The 12,140-nt window shown below is 40.7% G+C and overlaps 1 protein-coding gene and 1 long non-coding RNA gene across 2 annotated transcripts in view; one reads left to right on the top strand and one right to left on the bottom strand.

Moving 5' to 3' along the window:
* DTNA (dystrobrevin alpha) overlaps positions 1-12,140 on the bottom strand; it is a 454,458-nt gene that overhangs the window by 429,209 nt on the left and 13,109 nt on the right. The gene's annotated exons all lie outside the window — the stretch shown is intronic.
* Positions 4,566-11,216, top strand: LOC123331230. Its single transcript, XR_006547772.1, has 4 exons — positions 4,566-4,704; positions 9,295-9,385; positions 9,579-9,674; positions 11,019-11,216. It is a non-coding gene; the product is annotated as an uncharacterized LOC123331230 (long non-coding RNA).

The following is a 12,140-nucleotide window of genomic DNA, read 5'->3' as shown; positions in this document are numbered from 1 at the left end:
TTTGACTAACAGATCTTTGTTGGCAAAGTAATGTCTCTGCTTCTTAATAAGCTGTCTAGGTTGGTCATATCTTTTCTTCCAAGGAACATTGAAAAGATTTAAAAGAGTACAACCTGAATGTATAGATAGCATCCTAGCTATAAATGATTATTGGCAATTTTCAAAAACTCTCATAAAATTCACCCAGAAGTATTTGCCTCATAGGTGAAAACTATGACAGAGTCTGCTCCACCAAAATGTTTAATGGCTACTTCAAACTCAAGAAGTTTCAAACATATTCATTTCCTCCCATTCAAACCTGGTCATTTTTTTTCTTTCTGGATAAACTACCATCCAGAGTCAATCTTTGATCCCTCTTTCTCCCCAGATCACCTCTGCCTGACTCTGTGAAATGTTCCTCATAAATATTTTTCACTGTATTCCTTCTCTTCTGACTTTATGCCCTTGTTTTAATGATCTCTCATTTAAGCCACAGTGATAGCATATACTACTCTATCGGCATTCCTTTGTGTTTTTCAAGTCCCTTTTCCTCTGTGTATTCCTCTTAACCTAAATTTTGAGTATGTTTATATGAAAGTGGAAGTGTTAGTTGCTCAGTCCTGTCTGACTCTTTGCGACCTCCAGGACTGTAGCCTTCCAGGTTCCTCTGTCCATGGAATTCTCCGGGTAAATTGGAATAGGTTGCCATGCCCTTCTCCAGGGCATCTTCACTACCCAGGGATCAAATCCAGGTCTCCTGCATTGGCAGGCAGATTCTTTACCATCTGAGCTACCAGGGAAGCCTGTTAACCTAAAAATGTAAGTATTTGTATATGAACCTTTTCAACTACAAGATCTTTCAGGGATCATATTCTATGAGTTTTCCTATCTTTACTGCCTAACCATGTTGCACACAAGGTTGTTGTTGTCACTGAGTCGTGTCTGACTCTTTGCAACCCCACGGACTGCAGCACACCAGGCTTCCCTATCTATCCCCAACTCCCAGAGTTTGGTCAAACTCATGTCCATCGAGTCAGTGATGCCATTCGACCATCTCATCTTATGTTGCCTCCTTCTCCTCTTGCCCTCAATGTTTCCCAGCATCAGGGTTTTTCCAATGAGTAGGCTCTTTCCATCATGTGGCCAAAGTATTGGAGCTTCAGCTTCAGCATCAGTCCTTCCAATGAATATTCAGGACTGATTTCCCTTAGGATTTACTGGTTTGATCTCCTTGCAGTCCAAGGAACTCTCAAGAGTCTTCTCCAGTGCCACATTCGAAAGCATCAATTCTTCAGCACTCAGTTTTCTTTATGGTCCAACTCTCACATCCATATATGACTACTGGAAAAACCATAGCTTTGACAAGATGGAGCTTTGTTGGCAAACTGATGTCTCTGCTTTATAATATGCTGTCTAGGTTTCTCATAGCTTTTCTTCCAAGGAGCAAGTGTCTTTTAATTTTGTGGCTGCACTCACCATCTGCAGTGATTTTGGAGCCCAAGAAAATAAAATCTGTAACTGTTTCTACTTTCCCCCCATCTAATTGCCAGGAAGTGATGGGACCAGATGCCATGATCTTCATTTTTCTAATGCTGAGTTTTAAGTTAGCTTTTTCACCCTCATCAAGAGACTCTTTAGTTCCTCTTCATTTTCTGCCATTAGAGTGGTATCATCTGTATATCTGAGGTTGTGGATAATTCTCCTAGCGATCTTGATTCCAGCTTGTGAGTCATATAGCCCTTCATTTCGCATGAGGTACTCTGCATGTAAGTTAAATAAGCAGGGTGACAATATACAACCTTGATGTACTCCTTTCCCAATTTTGAACCAGTCCATTGTTCCATATTCAGTTCTAACTATTGTTTCTTGACCTGCATACATGTTTCTGAGGATATAGCACACAAAGTAACTTCTCACAGTAAATGTGTGTTTAATTTAAAAAAAAAGATATGCCAAAATTGAAGACATTTTTATTTCAGTAATTGAATACTTATAGGCAAAAACATGAGCCTCAATCCAGATCTCTTATGTTACACAAAAAGTAACTCATAACACATAATGTAATTAGATGTACAATGTAAAATTGTGAAACCTTTAGAAAAAAACGGGAAACAATCTTCAGGATCTAAGCCTACATAAATGTTCTTAACCTTGACACCAAAAGCACAATCCATAAAAAAATGAATAAACTGGACTTCATCAAAATTAAAACTGCTTGCTCTGTGGAAGACCCAGTTAAGAAGATGAAAAAGCAAGCTTAAGACTGAAGGAAAATATTTACAAACTACACATCTAACATATAGAATATATTAAAAACTCTCAAATCTTAATGGTCAGAAAATAATTTTCACAATTAGAAAATGGGCAAAAGACATGGGAAAAAAAAAAAAAAACACAACTCTTCATCAAAGAGTACTGTTATCCTTTAGTCACTAAGTCATGTCAGATTCTCTGCAGCCCCATGGACTGTAGCTCACCACACTCCTCTGTCCATGGGATTTTCCAGGTGAGAATACTGGAGTGAGTTGCTATTTCCTTCTCCAGGGGTTCTTCCTGACCCGGAGATCGAATCCCGTGTCCCTTTCATTGGCAGACGGATTCTTTCCCACTGAGCTCCCAGGGACCAAAAAGGATATGTAGATGGCAAAGAAGCAAATCATTAATCATCAAGGAAATGCAAATTAAAACCACAGTGTGGTATCACTACATGCCTCTCAGAATGGCTAAAATAAGACAGCAATGACACCAAATGCTGCTGATGCTACAGAGAAAAGATCCCTCGTGAAGTGTTGGAGGGAATGTAAAATGACACATCCACTTTGGAAAACAGTTTGGCAATCTCTCACAAAAATAAACATTCAGAAATTGTACTCCTGGGCATTTGTATAAGAGAAATGTAAACTTACATGTACACACAAGCTTATATGTGAGTATTCAAAGCATATTTATTTGTAACAGCCCCAAACTGGAAACAACCCAGATGTCCATAAACAGGTGAATGGCTAAATAAACTGGCTGTGGTACATCTACATTATGAAATACAATGAAGCAATAAGAAAGGAATTATGGTTACATGCACTGAGCTACTTAGACCTTAAGCCAACCAATTATGCTGTTTTAAAAAAACAAACAAAAAGCCTCAAAAGGCTACATATAGTATATTTTCATTTATATTACTTTTTTAAAATGACACAATCATGGAGATAAAGAACAGATTAATGGTTACCAATGGTTACAGATGGAGGGGAGCGGGAAGGAGGACAGAAGAGGATGTGGCTACTGAAGGGTGGCACTAGGGATCCCTGTGCTGATGAAGCTGTTCTCTCTTTCAACAACACTGATGATTACACAAATCTACACATGTAATAAAATTGCACAGACCTAAACAGACAGCTGGGCTTCTCAGGTGGCACCAGCGGTAAAGAACCTGCCAGCCAATGCAGTAGATGCAAGAGGCACAGGTTTGATCCCTGGGTCAGGGAAGATCCCCTGGTGTAGGAAATGACAACCCACTCCAGTATTCTTACCTAGAAAATTCCATGGACAGAGGGAGCCTGGCGGGCTACAGTCCATGGGGGCTGCAAAGAGTTGGATACCTCTGAGCGATTGAGCAAACAGACAGACACACACATACTCAAAGAAGAATTTTAAGACATCAAGCAAGGGGGAGGGAGCCTCCTGTAATAGCTGAACTGTTAAATGAACACTCAAAGCTAACAAGTGAATATTTCAGGATAATCAACCTATGAAACCACGGCCACACTCCCATCCCCCACACTCCCCAGTATCAATACAGCACAGGGTGAAGTTCATGGGCTACTAAAACACTTCTTTACCCCATTTCTTCTTCAAGGGTGCCGTAGACATTACATTCAAATGGTTTACGCCATAATAACATCAGTGTAATTTACGGCAGCGCAATTTTAAGCGTGCAACAGAATCACCTGAAGCTCATTTGAAAGCACAAATTGCTGGCCCCAGAGTTTCTGATTGAGTAGGTCTGGAACAGGGGCTGAATTCACACTGCTAACAAATTCCCAGGTGATGCTGATGCTGGTGCTGGTGATCAAACCTGCGCCTCTTTGAGAACCATCAATATGACACGTAAGTTCTGTGGCTAATTACACACATCTATGTCTCCTGGGTCCCTAACTTTTCTCTGATTTGATGTGGAATTAGGACAAAGATAACATGATCACAGATTTCCCTAAAAATGGAGTGCAGCATCTTGCAAGGTCTGTTTAGGTCTTTACTGCAAGGGTAGGAGGTGGGTTGCAGAGAGTAGTTAATGGGGATACCCACTTGTTCACACTGTTGTTGATTTCTAATCCAAGGAAGCCATTAAGACATTGTCAGAGAACTCCTGACAGCATTCCTAATTCTTAGGATTTCTATGAGAAATTTTCCCAATTTTCTCATATCTCATACAGCAAAGCAATTTTACATTTCTTTATTTCATGTTGTTTCACCAACTCTTTCTCTTCTGAATTGCATCTCCCAGGTAGAACGTAAGCTCCCTGAGGACAAGGGAGTGATACTTCTCCACCTGATCCAAGTGGTCCAGCCTTCCCACAGACACTGGTGAATGGACACCTTCATCTTCCTCTAGTCCCACTCTGAGTTACAGAAGCAGTGGAAACATCACTTTGCAAGAGACTGATGGCTCTCTAATGAGAACTTAGAGCAAATCACTCAGTTGTCAGTTCAGCATCTGGCAGAGCTCAGGTAACATTTTAGGTATTGCTAGAGAAAATGATGTTAGCAGTAAAATGCTATTTTTGCCTCTGAGGTCTGCTATATGTTCTTCTTAGTCTATCACTAGGTGAAGACTGACACGTGTTTTGACCATATAAATGTTTTAATTTTGCAAGTGTCAATTTTACTGTTAGTATATATTTGTGGTTAAACTTTGTGCTTATCTTCTGGGTTTGCATCCATCTTGATCAGTGTTTTCTGGGGTCATGGACACGGTGATTAGTATAATAGGATGAGTTCACAATAATATACTCCCTGGCAGCTTTAAAAGATATGAGGCGAAGACTTCTGACAAATAAACTGAGCTGCAAAAGCTGTCTGTGTAAATGCATGATAATCTAAAAAAGTGTCTGTTACTTTTATCACCAATCTTAAGCAACTTCTAGTTTTTTGTGGTTTGTCATATCTGTCAAGTGAACCTCATTCACTATAGTCATCCTGATTAGAGCAGTGACCACATCTTATGGGGGAAAAAAGTATCATTTTCCTATCTTGACTTCCTAGTTTATATCTCATAATGTCATTACTTCTCATCACAGTAGAAAATTTCTACCTTTTTTCCACCAAATGAGCAAAAATGGGTAAACTATAGCCTTCACGGTACAAAACATGTCTATTAAAGCACTGTTCCTAGTTATCTCTAACATTGGAAAGAGTTGTTTAAGCTAAAAGAAGTTAAAAGAGTTGTTTTGTTCTTGAAAGATGTCTCTTCAAGGATATACAAAATTTTTCCATTCTGAGAGCCCTAGGGTTTCCTACTCTTAAATTATGTACTTCTCATAAGCACCTTCCAGTGAATGTGGAACCATCACCGTGTAGAGTCATGATTGCCATCTCTGACTTCAAATGGTCTTAAAGTCACAGCCCCAGACCATGTATTGCAGTTACACCATCTGTCTGTTGGATTCACCAATGGAAGACGTATATGCTCAGGGGTTTAGGGGGTCTGCTGTTAGCAGGCATTTGCTTTTCCTGCTCAAGAGAGTAAGGGTTACATTTCAACAGGGGCTAAGAATGTGACAGGAAAGCCTGACACACTGCAGTCCATGGGATCGCAAAGAGTCGGACACGACTGAAGAACAACAAAAGAATGGGATAAGACAGTCACTTTTCACTTTCATGCACTGGAGAAGGAAATGGCAACCCACTCCAGTGTTCTTGCCTGGAGAATCCCAGGGACGGGGGAGCCTGGTGGGCTGCCGTCTATGGGGTCACACAGAGTCGGACACGACTGAAGCGACTTAGCAGCAGCAGCAGCAGTAGTGGCTAAACTGGGGGAAACAGAAATAGGATTTACAGAAACAGAAATCAGAAATACGATTTACTGGTGTGTATCTGCCACTTTGAGATGAATCTATACATTTAGAAATAACTCCATTTCTCACCTAGTGAGCTGCTGAAGCCTAAGGTAAAAACGCAAAGTATAACTATTTTCAGAAATGATCGAGGAAGTTGTAATACTCGGGGGTATCTCATATTTCTGTGCTATAACTCAACGCCGTCATTCAAATCCTATAGAAAAATCTGCCAAATGCACAGTCTGGACTGGTGATACTTCAGGATACTTCAGGTGATACCACAAGGTATGATGGACAGGTGATACTTTCTGGTAAAGGTTCAAGGAAGGTAGATGGCAGGGGGACCTCGTGGGAAAGCTGGCACATACTGAGAAAGCAAAACCCTGAGTGGTGATCTGGCATTCAGCAGATGCAGAAACTCAGAAGAGAGACACAGGAAACTATGAGCTCCGTGAAATTCTCCCCCAAGCAACAGGAAACATGCTTGCATTGGAGCAAGTCGAAGTTTTTAGTCAATTTCACTCTATTTTCTGAGACAAAATTAACTCAGGATTTGGGGACATCCATGAGCCTGACTTGTGCAAACTTGCCCACTATATTTAAATATGTCTTATTACTGTTTATTGGGTTTCCCTGGAGGCTTAGGCGGTAAAGAATCTGTCTGTAATGTGGGAGACCCAGGTTCGATCCCTGGGTCAGGAAGATCACTTGGCGAAGGGAATGGCCAGTATTCTTGCCTGGAAAATACCATGGTCAGAGGAGCCTGGCAAGCTACAGTCCATGGGGCTGCAAAGAGTTGGACAAGACTGAGCAACTAACACTTAGTTATTACTGTTTATTAAGATGTGCGTGTGTGCTAAGTTGGTTCAGTCGTGTCCTACTTTTTGTGACCCTATGGACTGTAACCCACCAGGCTTCTGTGTCCATGGAATTCTCCAGGCAAGAATTCGGGAGTGGGTTTTCATGTCCTCCTCCAGGGGATCTTCCTGACCCAGGGATTGAACCCACATCTCCTGTGGCTCTTGCACTGCAGGTGGATTCTTTACCACTGAGCCACCGGGGAAGTCCCTTATTAAGATGTATGATTAATTATTTGTACATGACTGTGGTGTGTCCTTGGGGAAAAAAAATAAGAGTAGAATCTGCTTATGTGAATCTTTCACTTAATTACAAGTACAGAGAGATCAGATAAACAAACCACAAGGTATGATGGCGGGAAAGTGACTGCTCATGACTCGAAAGCATCCTACCCATACAAGCAGTGGTTTGATACATTCCCTTCTTCTCCACCAGCTAGAAGCTATTCTGTCCCCACTTGATTTCTTAACACAGATGGTAAGGCCCAGTGACTCTAAAGTTATCTGGTAGCTTCATTCTTAGTTCACTAATAACTTAGTCACAGACCACGAGTACTTCAGCAAGTTATGTAGCCTCTCTTTTCCTACCCTTTCTCATACAGAAAACAGAGCCAATAATATCATCACGAAGGACTGTTGAGAGGGTGTAAATGAAATCACACATGTGAAACGTTTAGGAGAGTTCCTGACACCTCATCATTCTTCAGTGTTTTCACTCCTTTGATTCAACTCATTTCCCTTTCTCTGCCTCCAGATTCCAGGAGCAAACTTCTGACAGTTTTTCTTCCCATGGAGAGTCTTGCCTATAGGGCAAGAATGCCCTGGTCATTCTGATCCTAGTGACAATGATAACTCTAAAAATGGCATCCTTATTTATAGCTCAGTCTCCGTAAGCTTAGTTAATATGACTATGCCCTTGAGAAAAAGATCTGGTTTCTGAATTCATAAATGAGGGTCAATCTCTGGTCTGTGATGAATACACTGAAGTAATGCTTCTGTATCAACACCAACTCTGTCTTTCCTTCCAATTTCTATAGCTCATTTGCTGGTTGATAACAGAGGGTGCATGTCACAATCATACCAGGTTGTTTAAAGTACAACCTGGAGATGTATCCATGTATTCTGATTTTTTGGAGAGATGTGGATGGACCTAGTGACTGTTATACAGAGTGAAGTAAGTCAGAAAAAGAAATACTGTATATTAACGCATATATGTGGAATCTAGAAAAATGGTATGTTGTTGGGCTTGTTTAGTTACTAAGTCGTGTCTGACTCTTCTGCAGCCCCATGGACTTTCACCCGCCAGGCTCCTCTGTCCATGGGATTTCCCAGGCAAGAGTACTAGAATGGGTTGTCATTTCCTTCTCCACGGGATCCTCCATACTCAGGGATCAAACCCATGTCTCTTGCATTCTTTACCACTGAGCTACCAAATGATCTTATTTACAAAACAGAGACACAGAGGAAGAACCAAGGGGGAAAGAGGGAGATGAACTGGGAGACTGGGATTGACATATATACACTATTGATACTATGTGTAAAATAGATAACTGATGAGAACCTACTGTACAGCTCAGAGAACACTAATCAGTGCTATGTGGTGACCTAAATCGGAAGGAGATCCAAAAAAGGGGGATATATGTATATGTAAAGCTGATTCACTTTGCTGTACAACAGAAACTGACACAATATTGTAAAGCAACTATATTCCAATAAAAATTAAGTTAAAAAAATAAATAAAATGGTACCCTGGGTTGTAAGCACAGATCTGGACTAATTCCTATAATTAGTGTCAGCCTCAAAATCCTAAAATCAGAAAGAGAGATTCTTTTTTCAGTAGATGTAAGATAGGGTTCAGGGGCTTCTCTGGTGGCTCAGTGGTAAATCATCTGCTTGCAATGCAGGAGACCTGGGTTCGATCCCAGGCTTGGGAAGATACCCTGGAGAAGGTAATGGGTAAATCATCTGCTTGCAATGCAGGAGACCTGGGTTCGATCCCAGGGTTGGGAAGATACCCTGGAGAAGGTAATGGCAACCCACTCCATTATTCTTGCTTGGAGAGTTCCATGGACAGAGGAGCCTGGCAGGCTACAGTCCATGGGGTTGCAAAGATTCAAACTTGACTGAGTTATTAACACTCTCACTTTCACCCATAGCTTTAATAAACACCTCAGATAATTCTGATACAGTTGGTCCTTGAAACATATTTTGAGACTGATTAAAAAAGGAATGGCTCATTTCATAACTCCACTGAGCTAGAAAGACACATAGAAAATATGTTGTTGTTTAGTCACTAAGTCATGTCAGACTCTTTACGACCCCATGGACTGTGGTCCACCAGGCTCTTCTGTCCATGAGATTTTCCAGGCAAGAATACTCTAATGGGTTGCCATTTCCTTCTCCAGGGGATCACCTCCTGCATTGAATGCAAGTTCTTTACCACTGAGTCACCAGGGAAACCCCTAGAAGGTATAGTGAATACTAATTATGACAAAGGTGAGTTCTAACACTGAATATTCTAAAATACTGAATCCAAGTGAATAATGTGGAATGGCTGATGAACCAGGGAGGAAGAAAAACTAAAAATCATGGTCTTGCCATGGGTTTGGTGAGGACTTGGACAAGCACAAGCCAGGGACTCACAGGTTTCTAGTTTCATAACTGATGAGTCTCCCTGCTGGTCTTTCAGCTCAGCTAGATGGGAGCTGGAGTATGGAGTTGGGGAAGAGAACAGAAAAGCAAAACAAAATAAGCAAACAAAATGATGGAGACAGCAGACAAACAGGTAGGAGAAAACAAAGGTAACTGACACAGATTAGCCTCTGCTCACAAGCAGACAAAAGGATGAAGACTAAGAAGGAAATGAAGCACTGATATCTGTCACCTTCTCCCCTCCCTTAATCACCAACTTAACCCTAAAATCAGAACCAAAAAATATTCCACATGCTCAACCAAGTGAAATCACAGGGCTACATTTTTTCCCCTTAGATGATGGTGGCTGGGTAAAATGGGATTATTTCGCTTTTGTAACCACTCCAGAGCAGATTGATGTTTATCTTTTTTGTCATTTCAAGAATGCAAACTGTAAAAATATGAACCAACTCTCAATCTCATGTCTACAATATTAGAGGTATTTACAACATTAGAACATTTAATTTATAGCTGTTATGTCCCATGCTCCTGGAAAAATAAGTCATAAGAGGAAAAAGAATTCTTCAGCTAATAAAGGGGAGAGAAAAAGGAAAAGAAAATAAAAAAAAGAAAATGAAAAAATGCACAGACCACACTGACATTGAGGAAAACAAAAAAGAGCAGTCAGATGCTTTGAAATGCTTTCCGGTTTTGAAAATCTGATTCATAGTTTGATCAAAGATTCAACATCAACCTGACTCATATATCACTTCCTAAAAGCTGTTTAGCAGCATTAGCAGAAATATTATTTTGAATGCAATCTCATGGTAAACATTACTTGGGCAGTGTTTAGGTTAAAAGGAAGAGTCAGAATTTATCTGCATATGGAAAAAAAAATCACCTGGCACATTTTGTGTGTATAAATAGAAGCTAACACCATGTGGGAAAATCTGGATGACTGCCTGCAGAAGACACTTCTTTTCTTGAATCCCCCTCTCCTTGTCCCCATTTATTGTGGAAGAACTATTTGTCTTCATATTTAAGCCTTACCTAAGCATTCTGGTGATGATTAAACCACCACATTTAAAAATGCCAACCAAGTGATTCCTCTGAGAAAGAACACATCTGACTAGTACCACCAGGGCTAGGGGCCTTTATTTATAAAGGATGAGTGTGTGAGAGAAAACATCTGCTCCACCATTTCAAAATATGTTTTCTAAGGAGTGGCTCCTCCAACCTGCCCAAATGGTCTTATTGAACAAACACTGTATAATGAAGGTTTGGAAAAGTCTTCTCCCCAAAACAATGTCGAGGCACAGCCATTTAAACGCCCGAGCAGGATGAGTAAATGAAAAATATAATTAGCTTGAAGGCACAAAGGGAACAGAAGGAATGAAAAAACACAGTACAACTGGCAGTGGGGAATGTTGAAAGGGTAAGAGAAGAATATTTTTCTGGACCCAGAATGTGTGCCATTAATTTTTTTTTTTTTTGGCAGGGCCAAGCAGCCTGCAGAATCTTAGCTCCCTGACCAGGGATAGAACCCATACACCTGGCAGTGGAAGCACAAAATCTTAACTGGAAGATCACCAGGGAAGCACCCAGAATGAGTCATTTTAAATCGAAAACAGATAAACTGTTCTCGACCCATCCTCCTGATTTATTTATCAAAAGAAAAAAAAAGATCCCTTTAAAAAAGTGTGAGGAATAAAAGGTATGCGAAACTGAAATTTATGATTTATAGAAACCAAAAAATATATTTAAAAATCACATATAGTAAAATGTGATGATCAAAAATCTAAAATATTAGTCACCCAAAGTCATGGGTACTGCTATTGCTACTGCCAGTCGTGTCCGACTCTGTGCGACCCCATAGACGGCAGCCCACCAGGCTCCCCCATCCCTGGGATTCTCCAGGCAAGAACACTGGAGTGGGTTGCTATTTCCTTCTCCAATGCGTGAAAGCGAAAAGTGAAAGGGAAGTCGCTCAGTCGTGTCCGACTCTTAGCGACCCCATGGATTGCAGCCTACCAGGCTCTTCTGTCCATGGGGTTTTCTAGGCAAGAGTACTGGAGTGGGGTGCCATTGCCTTCTCTGCATGGGTACTAAGTAAACTCAAATCTATTATGGTCTCTATGTTTAGTGAATTGCTAATTGAAAGCGTGAACTAATATAAAACACCATCTTTAAAATGAAACTGAACCGTATTTAGGACTATATGCCATAGTGTGTTAGTCGCTCAGTTGTATCCAACTCTTTGCAACTCCATGGACTGTAGTCCACCAGGCTCTTCCGTCTATGGGGATTTCCTAGGCAAGAATACTGGAGTGGGGATTCTCCAGGGAATCTTCCCAACCCAGGGACCAAACACAGGTGGTCTGCATGGCAGGCAGATTCTTTGCCATCTGAGCCACCAGGGAATCTATCTGTATTTTATTACCATCAGAAAATATTTTTTTTCATCTTTTAACCATTTACTTCTTAATTGATTTTGTCTTACTCCATCCTGGGGTTTGTAACTGCACCCCAAACATAAACTCTTTATTCAGAAATGTAGCTTTTTTTTCCTAAGGACAACCTTGGAGCCAAGATTCCCTTTAATCTCATATGACCCTAGAGA

This window comes from Bubalus bubalis, chromosome 22 (assembly GCF_019923935.1).
Source record: "Bubalus bubalis isolate 160015118507 breed Murrah chromosome 22, NDDB_SH_1, whole genome shotgun sequence".
In the NCBI taxonomy this organism is placed as follows: domain Eukaryota; kingdom Metazoa; phylum Chordata; class Mammalia; order Artiodactyla; family Bovidae; genus Bubalus; species Bubalus bubalis.
The sequence above is the reverse complement of the archived record's forward strand: the minus strand, read 5'-3'. Positions and strand labels throughout refer to the sequence as shown.